This window comes from Taudactylus pleione, unplaced genomic scaffold (genome assembly GCF_031769625.1).
Source record: "Taudactylus pleione unplaced genomic scaffold, aTauple2 ptg000093l, whole genome shotgun sequence".
Classification (NCBI taxonomy): Eukaryota; Metazoa; Chordata; class Amphibia; order Anura; family Myobatrachidae; genus Taudactylus; species Taudactylus pleione.
In genome coordinates this window covers 10272723-10285480 of record NW_028284495.1, presented here as the reverse complement: position 1 = coordinate 10285480, position 12758 = coordinate 10272723, and positions in this window count along the sequence as shown.

Below are 12758 nucleotides of genomic sequence, written 5' to 3'. Positions count from 1 at the left end.
CAGTCAATTTCAAGGCAACAGGCATAAACTAAAGCCTCCAAGCCTAGGACTAAACAGACCTGGGCTACTATATGTCCCCCTCCAAATCTGAGGACAAGCCTACAGCCTAAGGGGCGAGCTTCCTCTTGGGGACTCCCAGGGTGGGAGGCAGACTTCTTCAATTCGCCCAGTTGTGGCATCAAACCACGTCAGATGCCTGGGTAAGAGAATTGGTCTCCCACGGATACGCCCTCTCATTCCTGAAGTGACCCCCCCCAAGCAGTTCTTTTGCTTCGGACCCAACCAAGGCCCTGCTGCTCCAAAAAGCCATTCAGTCCTTACTGAATTCAGGAGTAATAATTAGGGTCCCCTCCTCACAACGAGGCAAGGACTATTCTACCCTTTTCCTCATTCAGAAGCCCAATGGGTCTCATCGGCCTATCCTCAAACTCAAATCTCTGAACAAATTTATCAGGGTGCCCAGGTTTCGTATGGAAACCTTCTGCGCTATTATCCTAGCTATGGAGCCTGGGGATTTTATGGTGTCTCTGGACATCCAAGACACTTGCCAACATGTATCTATAGCGCCCGCTAATCAACAATATCTCCGGTTTGCCATACTACAGCAACATTACCAATTTCGACATTGCCCGTACATGCAGGTCAACCTGACAATCTCGTCAGGTTCAGCATGTGCGGGGATGAGGGATGTGCCGGGACTGAACGAGTGAACGTTCAGTCTAGGCACATCACTAGCTATACAAACAACAGCACGATTGCAATGTCGCAATCGTGCTTTCGTTTGTATATCGCTAAGTGGATACCCCCCATAAGGGAAAGGAAAAGCACATGAGGGAAGAGGGTCCTACTCTTGAGTTTACAATCTAAAGGGGAGGGGTAGACAGTAAGGAAGGAACAGTGAGTTAGGTTGACAGCTGCATGGCTTTGATGAAGAAGTGAGTTTTGAAAGCCCTATTGAAGGTTAGTGGAGAGCCTGATAAGTAGAGAATTCCAGAGGTAGGGAGCTGCACACGCAATTTGTGGAGGTTGGGAGTTAGTGCAGGGGTGTAACTAGACCTAGGGGGACCCCATAGCAATCTTTTCATGGGCCCCCTGCCGCCACCCGCCCTCCCCCATCTGAAACTTACCTCTCTTCCATGGTTATCTTCCTTCAGCATGTGCTGCTCAGGGCAGGCACATCTCTCCTGGTCAGATCCGACTGCTGCTGGGAGGAGGCGTGGCTGTGCTCACCCTACTGGGACATCCCCGGTTCACAGCCCTGCCTCCTCCCAGTATCAGAAAGGAAGGATGGAGGTGACCGGGAGGGCAAATGTTCCTGCACTGAGGAGGACGCGGGCTGGCCTGGCAGCATAGGGGGAGGGCCGGGCCGCATAGCAGCCGCACACCCTGCACCGACTATAGTTACACCAGTAAGCAGTGGTGTAACTAGGGCAGGGTGAGCGGGGCACGTGCCAAGGAGTGTGACGCCAAGGAGTTTACTTGCCGATGCAGCCGCTAGCTTTTCAGGACATGCTGCTGAGAAGGAACACTTCCGAGGTAACTGTGCCCAGCATCCGCCTACCCCTGGTGTCCGCGCAGTAAGGCATCTAGCGTTGGTGGACTCCCTGTGCAATCCAGAAACGCTGGCTAGCCATCTTCATCACCGTAACTGGTAAAAGCCTTCTGGAACCCCATGCAGGGTAAACCGGTTACTCTGCATGCTGTTTGTGTCATCACCTGCGGCTCCTCCTCACCCTGGCGGTAGGACTTTTTATCTTACTCCGTGGATATATGTTGGAAATGTACTGCTTCACTGCTGTAATTTTCTCTTAGTGTCTCCACTGGACAATATGACTGGGAAACCAGTCTATTAGCCGCACACTAATGTGTTTTATATTTTCTCCTACCTTTTTCAATGTTGCATTATCTCCTGTATATTTCATTTTATTCCTTCCTGTTAGATCACACGAGTCATTTCATGTGATTATATGTTATTGAGTATCTCTGTTGCTGCACTCATTCTGCAGCATTACAGATAGGCATCTCCTATTTTTGCATTTTTTATCTGTTTCTACTTATAAAGTTGCTATCTATGTGACCGTCCAATCACACTTGTGATTTATATGCATCCACTTTCCCGATGTTGTGTAATCACGTGACAGTATAGATAAGCATTTTATTGTCATTCCAATTTTCTTATATCATTATCATTCTCATTGTTTTAGATCTACTTGTGAACACTGGGCCTGATTCAGACTCGGTCGTAAGCGCTGAGTGCTCGCAACCGGGTCGATGTTTGCCCACTGGCTCCGTCATGCACATGCGTGAAACCCGGCTAGCAACGGGTGCTCCGTCGCTCTGGGTCTTGCACCAAAGGGGGCGAGCTGTCGATGGTGATTGACAGCTCGCCCCGTTTGGTAGGCGGGCAGGGGGGGGTGGCTGGCCAAACGGAGGTGTTCCCGAAGGAACGCCTGCCGTTTGTGGGCGGCCCCGCTGATATCACCAGAGCCAGAAGCTCTCTGGGGCTTGCGGCCACGAGACCCTACCACAAGGGTCTCGTCGCAAGCCCGATGGTCGCTATGGTCTTGACCATCGTGACCATCAACCTGGCCGCTCGCAATAGCTGTGGGTGGTCACCCACAGCTATGCGAGCGGCCAGGAGGCCGAACTAAAAAAAAAATGCCCTGATCCAGAGCAAGCGCTCGTTCAGAGCGTCCGGCTCTGAATCAGGCCCACTGTGTATTAAACTGTATTTTTTTATTATATAGTGTACAGTATTTTTGGTTTATTTGGAAGTGCCAATTTGTGTGACATCCCATTACTGTCTTTCACTATTTAACACTTGGTTTCACTAGAGAAACCTTTTGTCATAAAGGCCTGCTATACCCAGAGAAGTGCCCGACTCTTCCCTATACTATTCCTACACTGTGTGTGTAAGTGTGTCTGTATAGGCTTTCAGTGTGTGTATAAGTGTGTGTCTGTATAGACTTTCAGTGTGTGTGTAAGTGTCTGTTTGTATAGGCTTTGTGTGTGTAAGTGTGTCTGTATAGGCTTTGTGTGTAAGTGTGTCTGTATAGGCTTTCAGTGTGTGTGTAAGTGTGTGTCTGTATAGACTTTCAGTGTGTGTTTAAGTGTGTGTCTGTATAGGCTTTGTGTGTAAGTGTGTGTCTGTATAGGCTTTGTGTGTCTGTATAGGCTTTGTGTGTGTAAGTGTGTCTGTATAGGCTTTGTGTGTATGTAAGTGTGTGTATAGGCTTTCAGTGTGTGTGTAAGTGTGTGTATAGGCTTTCAGTGTGTGTAAGTGTGTGTGTATAGGCTTTGTGTGTAAGTGTGTGTCTGTATAGGCTTTGTGTGTAAGTGTGTGTGTATAGGCTTTGTGTGTAAGTGTGTGTCTGTATAGGCTTTGTGTGTAAGTGTGTCTGTATAGGCTTTCAGTGTTAGTGTGTGTCTGTATAGGCTTTGTGTGTCTGTCTGTATAGACTTTGTGTGTGTAAATATTTCTGTATAGGCTTTGTGTGTGTAAGTGTGTGTCTGTATAGAATTTCAGTGTGTGTGTGTGTATATGTGTCATGGTGTATGTGTGTATGTGTACATGTATCAGTGTGTGTGTAAATGTGTCACTGTGTGTGTATTTGTCAGTGTTTGTGTATATGTGTCATGGTGTGTGTCTATATGTGTCAGTGAGTATGTGTCAGTGTGTGTATGTATGTATATGTGTCAGTGTGTATATGTGTCATGGTGTGTGTGTGTATATGTGTCAGTGTGTATCTATGGTAGTGTGTGTATGTCTGTGTGTGTATCTGTATCAGTGTGTATCTATGGCAGTGTGTGTATATGTCTGTGTATATCTGTGTATATGTGTCAGTGTATGTGTATCTGTGTCAGTGTGTGTCTGTGTATTGGGAGACAAAGCGGGGGAGGTGATGGTGCGCTGAGAGTTGATGCAGGGGGGGAGATGATGGTGTGCTGAGAGACAACGCAGGGGAGAAGGCGATGGTGTGCTGAGAATTGACGCAGGGGAGGAGGCGATGGTGTGCTGAGAATTGATGCAGGGGGGCAGTGATGGTGTGCTGGGAGACCCCGCAGTGGGGAGGCATGGTATGGCTAAGAAGAGACGACACGGAGGGAGATGATGGTTTGGCTAAGAGATGATGCAGTGAGATGAAGGTGTGGCTGAGAGACGCAGGGGGAAGGAAGTTACACAGGGGGAAGGAGTCTGGTTGAATCGCTATTGTATGATGATGACCTTGTTAATATTCCTACACAAACAGGCATCTTCCAGACAATGTGACCTACATGAATATTCAATACCAACTGAAGACGCCGTCGTCCCAGGGAGGATGTATTTCTTCAGAGGTTCCACATTGTGAGAAACCACCGTATAGGTAAGGTGCAAATGGAATAGAAAGGAATGTTCCCAGACTGACAAGAAATTGGTGGCGTGTCATGTTGGCCCACCCCATTTTCAGTAGCCACGACCCTTTTGTTGTTTGACCACGCCCATTTTTTTTGCCTATGTGGGGGGGCTCCAATCTTAAATTTGCCCTGGGCTCTGAAGACCCTAGTTACGCCACTGCCAGTAAGTGAGTGTGAGAAGCTTGAATTGGATTCTGAAGGGGAGGTAGATGTAGTACGTGTGGAGAGGATGCAGCATTGAGGACTGATTGGAATGGTGAGAGTCAGGGAGGCCAGATAGAAGGAGGTTACAGTAGTCTAATCTGGAGATGAGTGAGTGGATAAAGGGTCCAAGTTGCCTCCAGTATGAGAGAAGGTCGGATCCTGGAAATATTTCTGAGGTTTAAATGGCAGGACTGCGAAAGGTACTTAATGTGCGGTTTGAAGGAGAGGGAGGAGTCGAGGATAACTTGGGGGCTAGAGGAGATGGTTGTGTTGCCAATAGATATAACTTGCATAGGAAAACAAGAGAGAAGGTAAAACACAACCAGTTATGAAGGAAATCATAATTGGCTACCAATCAATGCATTATAGAACCTTATTTCCCCCTGGCAAACAGCATACCCATAAATAAAGGCATAGCCATAACTAAACTTTTTGGTGCCCTGTGCCAGAGAGCATTGGCGCCCCTCCACCTATTTTTTAAATAGGGACATAAGATAGTGCACCCGAAAAAAGGTCATGGCCTTATGGGGAAGGGCCAGGGAAGAGACAGGGGAGGCCAGGAGATGCTGGGGATAAAAGAAGAGGAAGCTACAAGTGAGAATGATAATAAACAGGAAAATTGACAAGCACCCGAACAGCGCCCCCTGCCATGTGGTGCCCTGTGCCAGGGCACTGGTCGCACTACCCTAGTTACGGCCCTGAATAAAGGAATGTCAACATTCCTTTATTCCACAATTTGCTTTAAACATGAAATACTGTTACTATTGCACTATTGTAGATGAACATGTAATTGCTTTCCTGGCATATAATAAACCATTGGGGAATATATACAATCAGCACACTCAGAAATATGTTTGCTTGGACAAAGTGCAAGACTTAAGCTGGGTACACATTATACAATATATTGTGCAATCTTGGTACTGTACTTTCGACCAAACTGCATGACCATCCTATAGTGAGTACACACAATCTGTTGATAAAGAAAATATTTGATAACACCCGTGCTCCAAATGCAATTCGGAGTTCAGCTCTAATACACGTCACACAAAAAACATATACAAGCAAAACAATATTTAAGCTCTCCGCCTTCTGAGGTATATGCACAAGGAAACTAATTCAATTCACTTTCTAATAATGAAATAAAGTCTTAAATCATAGACAAACAGTCACAGGTGGTGGATATATTCCTTTTAGCAGTCTCTCCTTTTCTTCTAGGTGGTAATCTTCAACTCACTAGCATGGACCCCTTCAGTGTTAAACAGCATCTCAAAGAAATCACAAGATACGATCTCTCATAGTGCAGAGCTGTCAAATTTATTTCCACTTTCAAATATTTTCACAAAATAGTAAAAAAGCATAGAATGAATAAAATGTCTGCGTAGCACAGATAACCTTTTTAGAAAGGAACAATAACAGGCATTAGGGGTGATATAGCTACCCCAAAAGCAGTTCACCTCTCTGGTACAGGTTCCTCCTAGGATACTGGGTAATGACAGCCCCACAGGTCAACACATTTAAGCTAAGAAGCCTTTATCAAGATGAATCTATGCTGTTGAATCCTGAATATATATGGGGTTAGTTGCTAGTCACACCCACCATTATCTATTATGGCAGTGGCTTCATGGAACTTTGTATAACTAGTTCCTGTCACTTAGGTGAGGCTTATGGAGGTTCCCTACAGGCATACATTTACAAATACCACAATTAAATAACTAACCATAGTCTCTTAAGTGTGTCTTCTATACTAAATTACTTTCTGCGCGTTTTGAAAATCACTCCCTCTCCCATCATTTTAAAGAGAAACATAAGTGCTCTGTGAATGAAATCAAGAATATTATAGGTATAAAAAAAAAAGTTGAGGGCAACTGGCGTACCAAAGGGATTGAGAGATTCTTAGCGAAAGCAGAGAGGAAAATGATAGATGAAGTTAAAACACTTATTCCATTTGGTTTGAATAATGATTTTGAAATGAAATGGTTTCTATAGGAATGTGTTATACCCACTTTATATATAACTTATTAACCACTAGCGTTCCTGCGGGGTAATTAAGGATAGTATTTGCTGGGTTTTAAATATCTTATTTTGATGATCCCTTTTAGTACATTGTTTTAGTATCCATTCTTCTTTGCTGTCCTTTTAAAATAATGTATGATCCCCTCCTCCTCACCAACAACTCATAAATAAAATCTGGCATGTGGCGGCCATGGAGAAAACATCAGCGTATCTCCACAACACCTTCCATAAGTTTCTTATAGTTTGGGGTGACTGGTTTCTTTATAATAACACCACACCACATGGATCCCTACCCTCAGGCTTATCGAACCTACTACTTTAATGCTCATAATTCACCTATTATTTGTATAAATCTGGACTCGGTCTCCTCCTTAACTCCCATGTCCTACCCAACATACTTTCCCCCTTCTTTTTCCTCTTTCTTTTTCTTTTTCCTTACTCTACCCCCTAAGTAGTTCTGCTTTCCATTTATATTTTCTCAATGTTTTATATTTTGTATTGCTCTATATGATTTATTCTAATTAGAATGGATTGTTGATATATGTGTTAATATGGTACCATGCTATTCTGTTGGTCTGAGTATTTCATATACCTCTTTATTTGAGTATGCATGTATAGTTGTATTATTTTACTTCTGTAAAATCTAAAATAAACTTGTTAAAAAAAAATAATTGTATGATCCTTTTTTATCTGGTATATTACTGCTTATTTGGTATATTTTCTATTTGGTATTTTTATCATATGTTTTATTTAATGAAATTGATTTATATATATTTGTCCATATATTTACGTGACATGATGTGATTCATTGGACTTTTAGCATTATTGGTATCCCCATGTTCATTTTATAATACATTCCATAGCGTACTCTTTCTACAAAAATAGAAAAGATGTGGCCCAACTATAAAGGGTTAATATTGCAAAACTCGATGTGTCCCAGGTAATGAAACGCAAGAACTGTGGGCGGAAGTGACGAGCTGTAAGGGCAGAAGGCCGGATCACGTGCAACTCCTCTATGTGAAATATCTCTCCGAGAGGGTGCTGTCACGTGACCATTTCCGGTGGATTTTCCGTGTACATCCAGCAAGGTGGCAGGTAGCCAATCAGCGCTGGTTGTGCAGACTGACAACTTCCGGGAGTCATGTATTCCAAATAACAGAACGCGAACTACCTATGTTGGATATCTCTTTGAGAGGACAGGATCACATGACCGCGATTACTTCCAGCGAGACTGCCGATGCACCCAGCAATGTGGCATGCAGCCAATGAAATGCTAAGTTGCGGACCGGGGACTTCCCGCGAAAGTATCATGCGTTCCAAGGAATGGGACGCATGTAACGCGCAGAAAAGAATTTAGTATAGAAGACACACTTAAGAGACTAAGGGCCTGATTCAGACCTGCTCGCAAGCGGGTCGATGGTGGGGCATTGCACATGCGCGGCATGCGCAAGCCCCGGAGCGAGAGAGAAATTCTCTGGCTCTGGGGCTCGCTACAAACGGGGCGGCTGTCGATGTTGATCGACAGCTCGCCTCGTTTTGTAGGCGGGGTGGGGGGGGTGGCTGGACAAACGGAGGCGTTCCTGCAGGAACGCCTGCCATTTGTGGGCGGCCTTACTGACATCATGAGTGATGTCAGTAGTGAGCTTCCGGCTCTATTAGAGCCGGCAGCTCACTGGGGCTTGCGGCAGATGAGACCCTACCACAAGGGTCTCGTCGCAAGCCTGATGGTCGCGACCATCACCTGGCCGCTCGCTAAAGCTGTGGGTGGTTACCCACAGCTTAGCGAGCGGCCAGGAGGCCGGGTTTTTTAAAAGAATGTGGCCGCCCTGATTCAGAGCGAGCGCTCACTTTTTGCGAACGCCTCTGAATCAGGCCCTATGGTTAGTTATTTAATTGTGGTATTTGTAAATGTATGTCTGTAGGGAACCTCCATAAGCCTCACCTAAGTGATAGGAACTAGTTATACAAAGTTCCATGAAACCATTCCCATAATAGATAATGGTGGGTGTGACTTGCTACTAACCCCATATATATTCAGGATTTAACAGCATAGATTCATCTTGATAAAGGCTTCTTAGCTGAAATGCGTTGATCTGTGGGGCTGCCATTACCCAGTATCCTAGGAGGAAACTGTACCAGAGAGGTGAACTGCTTTTGGGGTAGCTATGTCACCCCTAATGCCTGTTATTGTGCCTTTCTAAAAAGGTAATCTGTGGTACGCAGACATTTTATTCATTCTATGCTTTTTTACTGTTTTATGAAATTATTTGAAAGTGGAAATAAATTTGACAGCTCTGCACTATGAGAGATCGTATCTTGTGATTTCTTTGAGATGCTGTTTAACACTGAAGGGGTCCATGCTAGTGAGTTGAAGATTACCACCAAGAATAAAAGGAGAGACTGCTAAAAGGAATATATCCACCACCTGTGACTGTTTATCTATGATTTAAGACTTTATTTCATTATTAGAAAGTGAATTGAATTAGTTTCCTTGTGCATATACCTCAGAAGGAGGAGCGCTTAAATATTGTTTTGCTTGTACACAATCTGTTGTTTACCACATCATTCCATCTGCTGTGCTGCATGTCAGATGAGCGATGCAAGAATGATGTGGTGTACGACTGCACATGGGGCCCGTTTCAGACCCGCTCGGTAGGATGCGTTCGAACGCAGACTGCTGATGTTTGCATTGTACGCATGCGTACACATCGCAGTGCATGAACCAGTCTGTGCGATCGAGAAGCGGTCGCTCGCTGTGCATAGACAGCCCGGCTGAATGAGTGACAGGACAAACCATTTGTGGGTGGTGACAGGGCTTTGATCAATGAAATCGGGGGAGTGATGGTGCAAACGCAGGCGTGCCCGAGTGTCTTAACGCCGTTTCAGAGGCTGGTGGGCGTCTGCATACACAGTGCAATCGCACGCCAAAAAATACTGGGCGTGCTAATGCCTTGCCGTGAGATCGCCTACCTTGACGGATTTGCATACGTTGGCTGCGTGCGAACTCATCTAGCGAGCAGGTCTGAATCAAGCCCATAGTGTACAGGAGAAATGATGAATTGGATACAATTCCCTGACACTATATCATGCCATCGTTCCGAAGATTGCATAGTGTGTACACTTGATAGCCTATGTTCTAGAATTAGTGAAACTGGAATGAACGTTACATTGTTCAAGTGTGTACCTAACTTGGTTTAAGAATATCCACTGGGATTAAATGCAAGCCCTGCTGCACCATATGAAAGATCCTTGCTAGAGAAGACATTTATGGCAGATTAACACTGTAGGCCCGATTCATTACGGATCACAATATTGTGTACGTACGCAGTTCAACTGAGATAGCATGCTAATCCATTGCGATCGCAATGCAAACTCAGCACTGCATAAGGACGCCCACTTTACATTGCACACATCTGTAATACTTAGCAGAATAGCAAAACCATCGGTACAATGGAGGGAATCTGTATGAAATACCGCAGGTTCGATTCCCGGCAGCGCCTGGCCGACAAAAGCAAAGTTCCCGGCAGCAGAAGCCCGACAGCGCTGGAAATCCCGATCGTCGATAGGTAAGTACTTACTGACCTAACCTAACCCCCTATCCCTCCTTAGGGGTGCCTAACCCTAACCTCCCCCCCAAGTGCCTAATTCTAATCCCCCTTCTAAGTGCCTAACCCTAACCCCCCCTTCCCCGCTGCCTAAACCTAAATACCCAGTGGGGGGTGCCTAACCCTAACTCCCCCCTGGGGGTGCCTAACCCTCCCTCCCCCTAGCCTAACCCTAACCTTTCCGGGGGGTTGCCTAACCCTAAGTCCCCCCCCCAAGTGCCCTAAACCTAACCCTCCCCCCCGCGGCTGTCTGCTCGCGGCGCCCGGCATCCCTTCGATCGGGATGCCTGGGCGCCTGTCTCCCGGCGTCGGGGAAATGACAGGCGTCTACATCTATACACCCGGCATTTCACCCTCGCCGGGATATGACAGTCAGGAAGCCGGCTGTCGGTATTAAGGCAGCCAGCTTCCCGATTGTATACCGAATGGAGTACCATCGCAACCTCACGGACACTTGCACAAGCCCTGTCCTCACTCAGAAATTGCTAACAACCACGCACGCTATGAGACCTCAGGCTGCGCAGGGCATCGCAGTGGCTAATTTATGCACGCTCCAGCAACGCTGTTAAAACACACTGGCACGTCTGCGTTTGCTTGACCACCCCCCATTACCACCCACAAACGGTACTTCCTGTCAATCACTCTGCGATGGGTCTGAGTAGTCACTGATCACAGTGGCTAGTTTGCGCACGCGCACTGCGATGCATGCGCAGTACGCAGCAATTGGCCGATTGCGTGCATAATCGCAGTTGCGATCGGTAGTGAATCAGGCCCTGTAATCTTAGACAATATATGTGTGCTTTCTATATGTTCAAAGATCATTTATTGTTTTATTGTTGGGGGAGGATATTTTCCAAGCTTATAATAAATTATAACTAAAGTAGCCCAGGTGCATTTTTCTAGCAACTGAGACTAAAGCTGGCCAAAAACTTTAAAGCTGAGTACACACTAGGTCAACTTGACAGCCAGCTGGCTTTCGCGCTGACTGAATGACCAATTCAAATATGTATACATACTTACCGATCGGCCGCTTGTCATGTCGTCCTGACATCACAGATGGGTGGGCAAATTCAAATTTGCCCAGCTGTAACGTCAGTCCCTGCAGCAAGTGTACTGGCGATCGGTGGATCACCCGTACACACAGCATCATGCGAAGATATATCAGCCATCGGCTGTGCTGCATAACCAACATGATATGTCTGTGAGCAACGTCGTTCACAGACATATCAGGGCATACACACCCACCAACACGCTCGTGATATATCAGCTGTTCGATTGAAATTCCGATATCACCCAGTGTGTTCCCAGCATTAGACTATCTGTCCAATCATCCAACTAATTGGCTGGTTGGAAAGAAAATCTGGTAATGTATGGAAGCAATTGATAATTGACCATTGCTTCCAAATGCCAGAAGGACAAACACAGTCACTGAGACAAATTGGATTTAACCAATTTATGTAAACAACCATTTTTGGCCATTTTCCGGCAAAGCTGGGTACACACCTCAAAGTGATTGCCATATATATCACATTGCCATACACACTGCACAATGCATCCTACGATAATGCAATATATATTGTTACATGCTTAATGTAACAATGCTGCATCGTCCCAGCACATCAGATGGGAAGATGTGACCACCCAATTAATCAAATGATGACTTTGGTAGATTTGGGGCTACACCCCTACACTATACAATATTTTGTGCAATCTAACGCTGACCGCAAGATTGGCCAATATATCGTATAGAGTGTACCCAGGTTTAGGTACGGCCAGCTATACACTCATTGAAGAGATTTATTTTATGGTTTATTCAAAGCCCAGAATTTGACACAATATATATATATATATATATATATATATTAAAAAGGATTAAATACATCTAAATAAATGGAAAGAAGCATAGTAGCTTTGCACACTAAGTTTCTACCTCAAAGCATAATCTATATAATAAGCGTGAAAACGTGCCTGTCTGTCTGTCTGTCCTTTATGCAATGTCAGAGTATTGGACCTACAGCTCCATCTAATTTGGCAGGGTGGTGTAGTTTGACCAGGATTAGGTTTTTGCCTAGGTTTGAACTTCATCAGTGCCACACACTGTCGCACAATCCCTAAAAATGGGGATACACTTAAATTACACAGGCTAATTACAGCAGGCATGACCGACAAAGCAGCGGCAGACATGGACAGACAGCGCCGGTACAATTTGAATCTGGCACCGATTGCGAGCCAAACGGAGCTCGTGGACAAGCAGCCAATCAGGAGCTGCCACCATTGATTGGCTGCTGGTCCACAAGCTCTGATTGCCTGGCAACCAGCGGTGCTGCCTCTCCACGTCTGCCTGTAAGTGCGCTAGCTGTAATTAGCTGGCAGGTTGGCATCAAATCAACACTGCTGCCACCCAGGCCCCCCTCAGCGGCTCTGACTGGGCCTGACCATCTTGTGTGCGTGACTGGGTGCAGGGGGAGTGGCGGGCCACAGTGGCAGCTCGGGCACCATAGCAGCAGCACCTCTTGCACCCACGGTAGTTACGCCACTGTT